Here is an 11,997-nt window from a genome sequence, read left to right as displayed (position 1 = left end):
TTGTTGAAATCCTCTCTGAGATCTTCAATACTTTTCCTCCTATCAGTGAGCATATTCATGACTGTTACTCTGAATCTTTATCAAGAAGATTGTGGTCTCTGTTTCATTTAGCCCTCCTTCTGGTGTCTTATCTTTTAGTTTTTTTTTTAACATATTCCTCTGCTTCCTCATTTTGTCAGCGTTTCTATGTTTCTTCCTTTGTACTAGATGGAGCTAGTATGCCTCCTGTGCTACTGAGTAATGGCTTTCTGAAGAAGGTGTCCTGCAGTGCCCAGAAGCTCAGGGCTCTGCTCACCTGTGCCTGCTCTTCCTTTGCTGTGGAGCTGCAGTCACTGTTGGTGGGCTGTGGGCAGGGCTGCTGGCAGTGGCTGATCTCTGTCAGCAGAGACCCTTTGTGAGCTATGTAATGGAGCCTCTGCCAGGATCATTGTGGGTGGGGCTGTCTGCTGCCTGTGCTGCAGTGGTGGTGGCACTGCTGGGCCAGTGGGATGTGTGTGGCAGGTGCACAGAGGTGCGTGAAGGAGAGATAGGACACCAGCAAGGAGCAAGCAGTGTTGAGAATTGGTTCCCTCAGCACCTCCCCAGTTGGGGTAAGAGAGGGCTATGAAAGCTGAGAAAGGCTCTCTCCATGTGCCAAGCAGCAATGTCTGACTTCTGCTGGGCTGAGTGGGAAGCAAGTGAACAGGTGGGTAGTGCCTCAGGGCTGAGCTGACAGGGAGGAGGGTGGAGCACTTTGGTTAGCTCCTGGGTGCACCTGACCAGTTCTGCTGAGGCTGGGGAAGCATCATCCACCTGCTCTTTCCCTCGTGGAGAGAGCTTTGTGTGACCCCTGCCCTTCTGGTCCCCTTCCCACTGCTGGTGAATTTTTCAAACTGCCACCTGTATTTTGGGTCCTAGTGGGACTGGTGGAGTGAGCCTGTCCTCCACAAGCAGCAGGATTCTCAACCTCCCAGATTGCTCCAACTTTCCCTGGTTTCTTGCCAAAACCCAAGGTGGTCTGTCCTGCAGGCTTCAGGTCATTTTCAGGGTTAGTTGTTTTTGCTGTAGTTGCTTCCTTGGTGTGTAACGTAGGAGGAGGTTTTGGCTTTGCCTTCCTACACTGCCATCTTTTTTGCCTGAAGTCCAAGTAATTTTTTTTCATCTATATCAGAAAGATAAAGGCAACCCCATTATGCACAATCTAAATTACCAGTAGTTTTGAGTTGGAAAATTCTTCAATAATAAGGATTCACTTTAATTAGCTGTTATATATTGGATCATAACTAATTTTTTACATAATATTTCCCTAGAAAATAACTCACTATAGTAGATTTATAGTATATAATTTTTGTGTAATCTGCCTAAAATATTGTGGCTACTTAATTGAAATATTTAGTTTCACTTTCTTTATCTAGGGACAGTCCACAAAAACCTAAGCAGAAATGTTATAAGAATTTGCATCAAAGGGAAGAATTACATTTCAGATTCCAAGAAAAAAGACACATCATCTCCACAATATTGCCACTGCCACATTTGCATGTCTTCAGAGTTATCATAGGTGAAGATTTTTTGAGGTGTGTTATGGGTATTTCTTCCCTGCATTCTTATTTCATTATTTCAGTCTTAGATACTTAATCCAGCCAGATTTTTAAATATGAATGAGAAAAGTTGTGCTTATCAAGTTTTCAGATATTCCAAAAGTTATGAAGACTATTGTGCAAGGACAGGGCAGCATTTTCTTTTTTATTGAAGTACCATTGATACAATCTTATGTTGGTTTAATATAGACAACACAGTGGTTCAACAGTTACTCATAGTATTAAATCCTCACCCCCTCTAGCACATTACTGTCTATCAACATAGGAAGATGTTACAGAATCATTGGCTATATTCTTCATACCTTCCTCATGACCAACTTATATCGTGATTATAAATTATTGTGCCCCTTTATCCCCCTCATCCTCCCCACTCCCCACCCCAAGCCCCTCCCCTTGGTAACCACTAGTTACTTGTCAGTGTCTATGAGTGTACTACTATTTTGTTCCTTCTGTTCTGCTTTGTTTTTATATTCTACAAATGAGTGAAATCATATGGCATTTTGATAACAACCTGTGATGGTGCAGAGACTCACATTGGAACCTACTTAAACACATTCAGTAAGGTGTACTGAGTGGAAAATGCATGGTATTTCTAAAAAGGCTTTCTCTGTGTTGTTTCTAAGATTTGAAAATATCTCTAAACAATTATTATTGAAATATTGAACTATCTTTCTGTCCTCTGTGTCACATTATCAGGCTGTCCCTCTATAACAATGTAATCATGATTATTTTTCCATTTTACATACTAACATAAAGTCTGGATGTAGTTGTAAAATGTATATTTAGTATACTAAGAACAATATAAAAGTCTTTTTTAAATTTTTAAATTTTGTTATCATTAATCTTCAATTACATGAAGAACATTATGTTTACTAGGGTCCCTCCTTCACCAAGTCCCCCCCACACCCCATTAAAGTTACTGTCCATCAGCATAGTAAGATGCTGTAGAATCACTACATGTCTTCTCTGGGTTGCACAGCCCTCTCTGTGCCCCCACCACATTATACATGCTAATCATAATACCCCCTTTCTTCTTCCCCCACCCTTATTCCTCCCTACCCTCCCATTCTCCCCAGTGCCTTTCCCTTTGGTAACTATTAGTCCATTCTTGGGTTCTGTGATTCTGCTGCTGCTTTGTTCCTTCAGTTTTCCTTTGTTCTTATACTCCACATATGAGTGAAATCATTTAGTATTTGTCTTTCTCTGCTTGGCTCATTTCACTGAGCATAATACCCTCTAGCTCCATCCATGTTATTGCAAATGGTAGGATTTGTTTTCTTCTTATGGCTGAATAATATTCCATTCTGTATATGTACCACATCTTCTTTATCCATTCATCTACTGATGGACACTTAGGTTGATTCCATTTCTTGGCTATTGTAAATAGTGCTGCGATAAACATAGGGGTACATCTGTCTTTTTTAAACTGGGCTGCTGCATTCTTAGGGTAAATTCCCAAGAGTGGAATTCCTGGGTCAAATGGTATGTATATTTAGAGCATTAGAGGAACCTGAATACTGCTTTCCATGATGGTTGAACTAATTTACCTTCCCACCAGCAGTGTAGGAGGGTTCCTCTTTCTCCACAACCTCGCCAACATTTGTTGTTGTTTGTCTTTTGGATGGTAACCATCCTTACTGGTGTGAGGGGATATCTCATTGTGGTTTTAATTTGCATTTCTCTGACAACTAGCAATGTGGAGCATCTTTTCATGTGTCTGTTGGCCATCTGAATTTCTTCTTTGGAGAACAGTCTGCTCATCTCTTCTGCCCATTTTTTAATTTGATTATTTGTTGTTTTTTGTGAGTTGAGGTGCATGAGCTCTTTATATATTTTGGATGTCAATCCTTTATTGGATCTGTCACGTAAGAATATATTCTCCCATACTATAGGGCACCTTTTTGTTCTATTGATGGTGTCCTTTGCTGTACAGAAGCTTTTCAGATTGATGTAGTCCCATTTGTTCATTTTTGCTTTTGTTTTCCTTGCCTGGGGAGATATGTTCATGAAGAAGTTGCTCATGTTTATGTCCAAGAGATTTTTGCCTATGTTTTTTTCTAAGAGTTTTATGGTTTCATGACTTACATTCAGGTATTTGATCCATTTTGAATTTACTCTTGTGTATGGTCTTAGACAGTGACCCAGTTTCATTCCCTTACATGTAGCTGTCCAGTTTTGCCAGCACCATCTGTTGAAGAGACTGTCATTTCCCGATTGTATGTCCATGGCTCCTTTAACATATATTAATAGACCATATATGTTTGGGTTAATGTCTGGATTCTCTATTCTGTTCCACTGGACTGTGGCTCTGTTCTTGTGCCAGTCCCAAATTGTCTTGATTACTATGGCTTTTTAGTAGAGCTTGAAGTTGGGAAGTGAGGTCCACCCCCCAACTTTATTCTTCCTTCTTAGGATTGCTTTGGCTATTCGGGGTCTTTGGTGTTTCCATATGAATTTTTGAACTATTTGTTCCAGTTCATTGAAGAATGTTGTTGGTAATTTGATAGGCATTGCATCAAATCTGTATATTGCTTTGGGCAGGATGGCCATTTTGACGATATTAAATCTTCATAGCCAAGAGCATGGAATGAGTTTCCATTTGTTAGTGTCCTCTTTAATTTCTCTTTAGAGTGTCTTATAGTTTTCAGGGTATAGATCTTTCACTTCTTTGGTTAGGTTTATTCCTAGGTATTTTATTCTTTTTGATGCAATTGTGAATGGAATTCTTTTCCTAATTTCTCATTCTATTGGTTCATTGTTGGTGTATAGGAAAGCCACAGATTTCTGTGTGTTAATTTTGTATCCTCCAACTTTGCTGAATTCCAATGTCAGTTCTAGTAGTTTTGGAGTGGAGTCTTTAGGGTTTTTTATGTACAATATCATGTCATCTGCAAGTAGTGATAGTTTGACTTCTTCTTTACCAATTTGGATTCCTTGTACTTCTTTGTTTTGTCTGATTGCCATGGCTAGGACCTCCAGTACTATGTTGAATAACACTGGGGAGAGTGGGCATCCCTGCCTTGTTCCCGATCTCAGAGGAAAAGCTTTCAGACTCTTGCTGTTCAATATGATGTTAGCTATGGGTTTATCACATATGGCCTTTATTATGTTGAGGTACTTGCCCTCTATACCCATTTTGCTGAGAGTTTTTATCATGAATGGATGTTGAATTTTGTCAAATGCTTTTTCAGCATCTATGGAGATGATCATGTGGTTTTTGTCCTTCTTTTTATTGATGTGGTGGATGATGTTGATGGATTTTTGAATGTTGTATCACCCTTGCATCCCTGGGATGAATCCCAGTTGGTCGTGGTGTATGAACCTTTTGATGTATTTTTGAATTCGGTTTGCTAATATTTTGTTGAGTATTTTTGCATCTATGTTCATCAGGGATATTGGTCTGTAGTTTTCTTTTTTGGTGGGGTCTTTACCTGGTTTTGGTATTAGGGTGATGCTGGCTTCATAGAATGAGTTTAGGAGTATTCCCTCCTCTTCTATTTTTTGGAAAACTTTAAGGATAATGGGTATTATATCTTCTCTGTAGTCTGATAAAATTCCGAGGTAAATCCATCTGGCCCGGGAGTTTTGTTCTTGGGTAGTTTTTTAAAATCACTGATTCAATTTCTTTGCTGGTAATTGGTTTGTTTAGATTTTGTGTTTTTCATCCTTGGTCACTCTTGGATGGTTGTATTTTTCTAGGAAGTTGCCCATTTCTTGTAGGTTTTCCAGCTACTTAGCATATAGGTTTTCATAGTAGTCTCTAATAATTCTTGGTATTTCTGTGGAATCTGTCATGATTTTTCCTGTCTCGTTTTTGATTCTGTTGATGTGTGTTGATTCTCTTTTTCTCTTCATAAGTTTGGCTAGAGGCTTATCTATTTTGTTTATTTTCTCAAAGAATCAGCTCTTGTTTTCATTGATTTTTTCTATTTTTTTATTCTTCTCAATTTTTTTTATTTCTTCTCTGATCTTTATTATGTCCCTCTTTATGCTCACTTCAGGCCTCATTTGTTCTTCTTTTTCCAATTTTGATAATTGGGACATTAGACTATTCATTTGGGATTGTTCTTCCTTCTTTAAGTATGCCTGGATTGCTATATACTTTCCTCTTAAGACTGCTTTCGCTGCGTCCCACAGAAGTTGGGACTTTGTGTTGTTGTTGTCATTTGTTTCCATATAATCCTTGATCTCTATTTTAATTTGTTCATTGATCCATTGATTATTTAGGAGCATGTTGTTAAGCCTCCATGTGTTTGTGGGCCTTTTTGTTTTCTTTGTACAATTTATTTCTAGTTTTATACCTTTGTGGTCTGAAAAGTTGGTTGGTAGAATTTCAATCTTTTGGAATTTACTGAGACTCTTTTTGTGGCCTAGTATGTGGTCTATTTTGGAGAATGTTCTATGTGCACTTGAGAGGAAATGTGTATCCTGTTGCTTTTGAATGTAGAGTTGTGTCGATGTCTATTAAGTCCATCTGTTCTAGTGTGTTGTTCTGTTCCTCCATGTCCTTTGGAGTGAATAGTGTGTTGAAGTCTCCTAAAATGAATGCATTGCATTCTATTTGGTCCTTTAGTTCTGTTAGTATTTCTTTCACATATGCTGGTGCTCCTGTGTTGGATGCATATATATATTTAGAATGGTTATATCCTCTTGTTGGACTGAGCCCTTTATCATTATGTAATGTCCTTCTTTATCACTGTTACCTTCTTTGTTTTGAAGTCTATTTTGTCTGATACAAGTACTGCAACATGATTTTTTCTCCCTGTTGTTTGCATGAAATATCTTTTTTCCATCCCTTGACTTTAGTCTGTGTATGTCTTTGGGTTTGAGGTGAGTCTCTTGTAAGCAGCATATGGATGGGTCTTGCTTTTTTTCCATTCTATTACTCTGTGTCTTTTGATTGGTGCATTCAGTCCGTTTACATTTAGGGTGACTTTTGAAAGATATGTACTTATTTCTATTGCCGGCTTTAGATTTGTGGTTACCAAATGTTCCACGTAGTATCCAGTTAGTATCTTACTGTCTACCTTAACTTGCTTATTGACCAGTTATAAACAATGTCTGGTGATTCTTTATTTCTCTCCCTTCTTATTCCTCCTCCTCCATTCTTTATATGTTGGTTTTTTTATTCTGTGCTCTTTTGTGTTTCCTTTAACTGCTTTCATGAGTAGTTAATTTTATTTTTTGCCTTAAGTTAGTATTTGGTTGGTCTTCTTTCTTTACTGTGATTTCATTTTCTCTGGTGACATCTATTTAATCTTAGGAGTGCTCTCATCTAGAGCAGTCCCTCTAAAATACCCTGTAGAGGTGGTTTGTGGGAGGCATATTCCCTTAATTTTTGCTTGTCTGGGAATTGTTTAATCCCTCCATATTTTAATGATAATCATGCTGGATACAGTATTCTTGGTTCAAGGCCCTTCTGTTTCATTGCATTAAATATATCGTGCCATTCTCTTCTGGCCTGTAATGTTTCTGTTGAGAAGTCTGATGATAGCCTTATGGTGTTTTCCTTTGTAGGTGACCTTTTTCATCTCTCTATCTGCCTTTAAAACTCTGTCCTTGTCCTTGATCTCTGCCATTTTAATTATTATGTGTCTTGGTGTTTTACTCCTTGGGTCCCTTCTGTTGGGAGTTCTGTGTACTTCCTTGGTCTGATCGATTGTTTCCTCCCCCAGTTTGGGGAAGTTTTCAGCCATTATTTCTTCAAAGACACTTTCTATCCCTTTTTCTCTCTCTTCTTCTTCTGGTACCCCTATAATACGGATATTGTTCCTTTTGGAATGGTCACACAGGTCTCTTAATATTGTTTCATTCCTGGAGATCCTTTTATCTCTCTCTGCATCAGCTTCTATGTGTTCCTGTTCTCTGGTTTCTATTCCATCAATGGCCTCTTGCATCTTATCCATTCTGCTTATAAATCCTTCCAGAGATTGTTTCATTTCTGTAATCTCCCTCCGGAATTCATCCCTTAGCTCTTGTATATTTCTCTGCAGCTTTGTCAGCATGGTTATGACCTTTATTTTGAATTCTTTTTCAGGAACATTAATTAGGCCTATCTCCTTCTCAGGGTTGACTCTGTGATTTTGGTCTGTATCAAATTCTTTTGCGTTTTCATGGCAATAGAGGTGTTTGGGGGGGGCTGGCACTGTATGTTGGCTGGGAGAATGTCTCTTCTTCCTGGTTTGAGGTGTTCCTCTCCTGGGAGAACAGCGACCTCTAGCAGCTTGTGTGAGCAACTGTGCACAAATGGGGCCTCTGATTCTTGCCCAGCTGTTGTGGAATTTAACTCCACGGTTGCTATGGGCATGGCTGGCCTTGGTCTGCTGCTCTGATATGGCAGAGTCACATCAGAGGGGAGACAGGTGGGAGGCTGTTTATTGCCGTGAGGGTCCTCCTAGTTGTGCTGCTGCCCAGGGTGTTAGGGCACCCGGTGTTCCCTGGGATTCCCAGCTCCTGGGCTATGTGTCCCAGGATGCTTCCATCCAGCTTTGGGCTCTCTGTCCCTTTAAGACTTTCAAAAAGCACCTCACTTTTCTTTGTCACAGGGGCGCTGGCTGTGGGGACCCACTTGCAGGTCTTACTGTCCTGTTTCTCTAGTGTCCAGCACCCCACACACACACTGTGTCTGCGCTCTGGTGTGGATGGCTAGGGCTGGGTGATTAGCAGTCCTGGGCTCCCTCTCCCTCCCCGCTCTGACTCCTCTCCTCCTGCCAGGTGCTGGGGTGAGGGGCACTCGGGTCCCACCGGGCCACGGCTTGTATCTTACCCACTTCATGAGGTGCTGGGTTCTTGCAGGTGTGGATGTAGTCTGGCTGTTGTCCTGTGTCTTCTGGTCTCTCTTTTAGGAATAGTTGTATTTTCAAAAATATATATGGTTTTGGGAGGAGGTTTCCGCTCCTCTACACAAGCCACCATCTTGGCTCCACCCCATGAAAGCCTTTTAATAGAAAAATAACTTCTTAAAGTTAAGCAGAATGAAAAATTCTGAAGAGGGTTTTACTGAATCCTTTAAATACCTTTTGGAAAAAAACAGAATCCTTTAAATACCTTTTGAAAAAAAACAAAATGTCTCTATATTATTTGAAAATCATATGTAGTGAGTTTTGCAGATACAGTATTTATGCATATACTAAATTTATTTAAAATCAGGAGAATGGTTAGGGTTGGAGGAATCCACCTCCAGCAGATTAAGAAGGTGTCAGTGACATGGAGACCCCAACTCTGCCTCCTGCCACTCTCCCCTCCTCCCTGTGCTTCTGGTGCAGCCATGACGGAAGCCCTGTGAAGCTCACAGCCTCGAAGTAATGACCATGGTTCCAGCAAAGGTAATGGGGACCAAGACTTACCCTTTAGATAAAAGGAGGGAGGCGAGTGTCCCTAAAACCTTTGGGAGGGCTGGTCCAGGCATAGGGCATGACTGGTTCTGTAGCTCTATAGTCATTGTGCCATGTAGGACAGACACTTAAGGCAGAATATTTTAAATAATAGCATTCATACTCTGCCCCACAGGGCTCAGAATGACCAATGCTTGTGTTCTTAGTGGGACCTGAATGGGAAATTGGTCAAGTGAGAGAGAGAAGAGACACACATGTTAAAATTATGAATGTGCATCAGAAGTATATCTTTTGTGATTTACAGGAAATATGAGAGACAGAGAATCCAGTCAACAACACTACAAGACTAATTTAGCCAAATTCAGAGTGTGGAACATTCTACAGGACAAATGACCTATTTTTTCCATCAAATTCTTGGAAGATAAAAAAAGTGGACTTGGGTGATAGTAATAAAAGAAAAGAGAATGAAGAGACATAGCAATCAAATCTGTGGACCTTGTCTGCATCCTTCTTCAAACCAGCCAATTGAAAAAGACAACTTAGAGACAGGATGTTTGAATATGCCCCAAGTATTAAGTGAAATTAGGCAATTACTGATAATTATGTTCGGTGTGAAAATAGCATGGTTGTTGTGTTAAAAAATAACCTTTATGAGTGAGGGATGCATTCTGAATTACTTAACTGTGAAGTTAAATGTATAGGACTTGCTTTTAATACATTCCTAGAAATACGAGGGGGAGGAATTGAAGAAACCTGATGACAGAATGTTGATGGTTCATGAAGCTGATAAAGGATGATGTGGGTTAGGGTAGAGTCAGCTGATTATTAGGTCATATAACTTTTAAACAGCAGCAAATCCCTCACAATCTCATATGTCAGCTGTTTATACCTCAATGTTGGCATGTTTGTAAACACATAATTACCAACGTTGAATTCATACCAAAGTATGAATATGATTTTTGGATTTAATTTCTTAAATTTACAGAAACACCCAGAAGATCTGAAGGACAGCAAGACAAAGAGCACTTGTCAGCAGTTGGGTGGGGAGATAAGGTGGAGTTGGCCATGTCAGGGGATGCAGAAGGGGAAGAGGTAATCTCAGAAGGAAAGGCATTCAGAGACAGAGAAAGCCTCAGATGCATCCCTGGGCTGCTCCTGGGGTTGTGTATTCTGAAGCCAACTTCAGAGTGTCTGGAGGTGAGTGTCTTCAGATACTGCTATTCTCAAGTCCAGTGGAGGAAACTCCAAGACTGGCTCCTGGGTCACCTCAGCGGCCCCCAGGTGAGGATTCCTGCTGTTAGTACAGGGCTGGGCTGGGCCCTTGTGAGGGTCCCTCTATGCTCCCAACACCTCTAACATAATAACTGAACTGCCATTTTTTGAGTTGTACTGTGTACTAGGCACTATGCTGACCTCTCACCAGCCAGTTTTCCTTTGTTAAGACCTATCATAATAACGAAAGGCAGATAAAAAAACCCCCTCAAATCTTGTCATAGCCATGGTGTGCAATATTACAGGTAAAAGAAAAAACGGCTTTTCAATTGTTTCACATTTGAGGTCTTCATTTGGGTTCCAACAGCCCCACAGCACACACTCACACACATGTGCCCACACACATGCAGAGATACACAGTGGTCTTGCTTGGTAAGAAAAAAGGAGACTCAAAGCTTTCATACCTTTCCTGGTCTAACTAGGTCAATTCTCGGCATCATCCTCACTTTGAATACCATGGAGCACCTTTTAAGGTGTTGTAATTCCATAAATGTAGATCTTTAAAAATTGCTTTTTGTTTGTCCCAATGTTAAGTTCTGTGAGTCCCTCTTTCCCTCTCTCCCTTCCTTTCTTCCCATCCCCATGTCCTCAGCTAATTCGGGCAGGGCTGCAGGATAGGTTGGTGGGTTCCTTTATGAGCTGGTGAGAAAGGCTGAAATTTCTGTCCTCCATGCCCTCCTCCCTCTCTCCCTAGCACCCTGGGGGAGGTGCTGGCACTAACTACATGGAGCTGAATGCTACCCATGGAAATGATGAGGCCTGGCATGCCCTTGGGGAGGGGAAGCGGTAGAATCACCTGTACACAGTTGGGTTTTCCTGCATCAGGGAGAGCAGCTGAGATTTTTACAACAATTATCTTTTATCACTGGATTGTTAGTATGGCCCCAGCATCTCCTGTACAGCGGTAGGTGGCTCACAGGCTTGGTGTGAGCCAGCCAGGAGAGGTCTCCAGTTACAGGGGGAGACTTAGAGGTGTTACACATTGTCTCTGCATTCCCAGCATCATATACACAGGCAAGTGTGTGGCAATCAGTAGTGCAGACTTGAGATGAACCCAAGAGATACTCACGGCATCTTGCAAATATGCATAACAAATGGATACTGCATAAGAGTTCTCCCCACCCTCTACTTTCATGATGGCTACTGACTAGGTTTGCCACACTTTTGTATTTAGCTTTCAGCGGGCACAAGCCAGCCCTCATAAATCAAATTATATATGACAAGATAGGAAGGAAAGTGAAAGTAGTTGCATTATCTGCTGGGAGGGATTATAGAAACAAACTTAATTAGAGACTGTGAGAGACAGAGAATACAGGTTTTTGTTATTTCACTATTGTTGAGTCCAATTTTCCCTTTCATATGCAGAAGCACACAGGCAAGATGCCTTAAAATGGCCCAAAGCCCCATAATTGATACAGGCATGGGGGCCAGAGGAAGAAAGAAGAATGTGAGGTCATTTGCTGCCCCTTGTGAGTAACTGCTGGTGGTCTTGTATTAATCATATTTATGATGTCATCTGAGCTAGAAAGGCTAAAGAGGCCCTGGGCCATGAGTGGGTGGGACAAAAGGAGATATCTGTAAAAACATCAAGCAAGGCCTGGTAACTGTTGACCACCCATCCCCCTAAAAAGGAAAGATAAAATATATTGATCCCATGTAAAATGGCATTTTCTTTAATAAGATAGGAAGGTGTAATAACTTTCAAAAGCCCAGATTGTTGTAAATATGGTTTCCCAATGGCACCATCAAGGAAAACACACAAGTGTTTAAATGCAATGGGCTTTATTATGAAGCAATTTTGAAGACTGGGTACA

General features: G+C 40.7%; 1 long non-coding RNA gene across 1 annotated transcript; it reads left to right on the top strand.

Annotated features, from left to right (window-relative positions):
- Window positions 1-474: 474 nt before the first annotated feature.
- On the top strand, window positions 475-9,388 carry LOC140849211 (uncharacterized). The gene is made up of 4 exons (XR_012130949.1): window positions 475-685; window positions 1,395-1,553; window positions 8,843-8,902; window positions 9,216-9,388. It is a non-coding gene; the product is annotated as an uncharacterized lncRNA (long non-coding RNA).
- The last annotated feature ends 2,609 nt before the right edge of the window (window positions 9,389-11,997 follow it).

This window comes from Manis javanica, chromosome 1 (genome assembly GCF_040802235.1).
Source record: "Manis javanica isolate MJ-LG chromosome 1, MJ_LKY, whole genome shotgun sequence".
Taxonomy (NCBI): domain Eukaryota; kingdom Metazoa; phylum Chordata; class Mammalia; order Pholidota; family Manidae; genus Manis; species Manis javanica.
The sequence above is the reverse complement of the archived record's forward strand: the minus strand, read 5'-3'. Positions and strand labels throughout refer to the sequence as shown.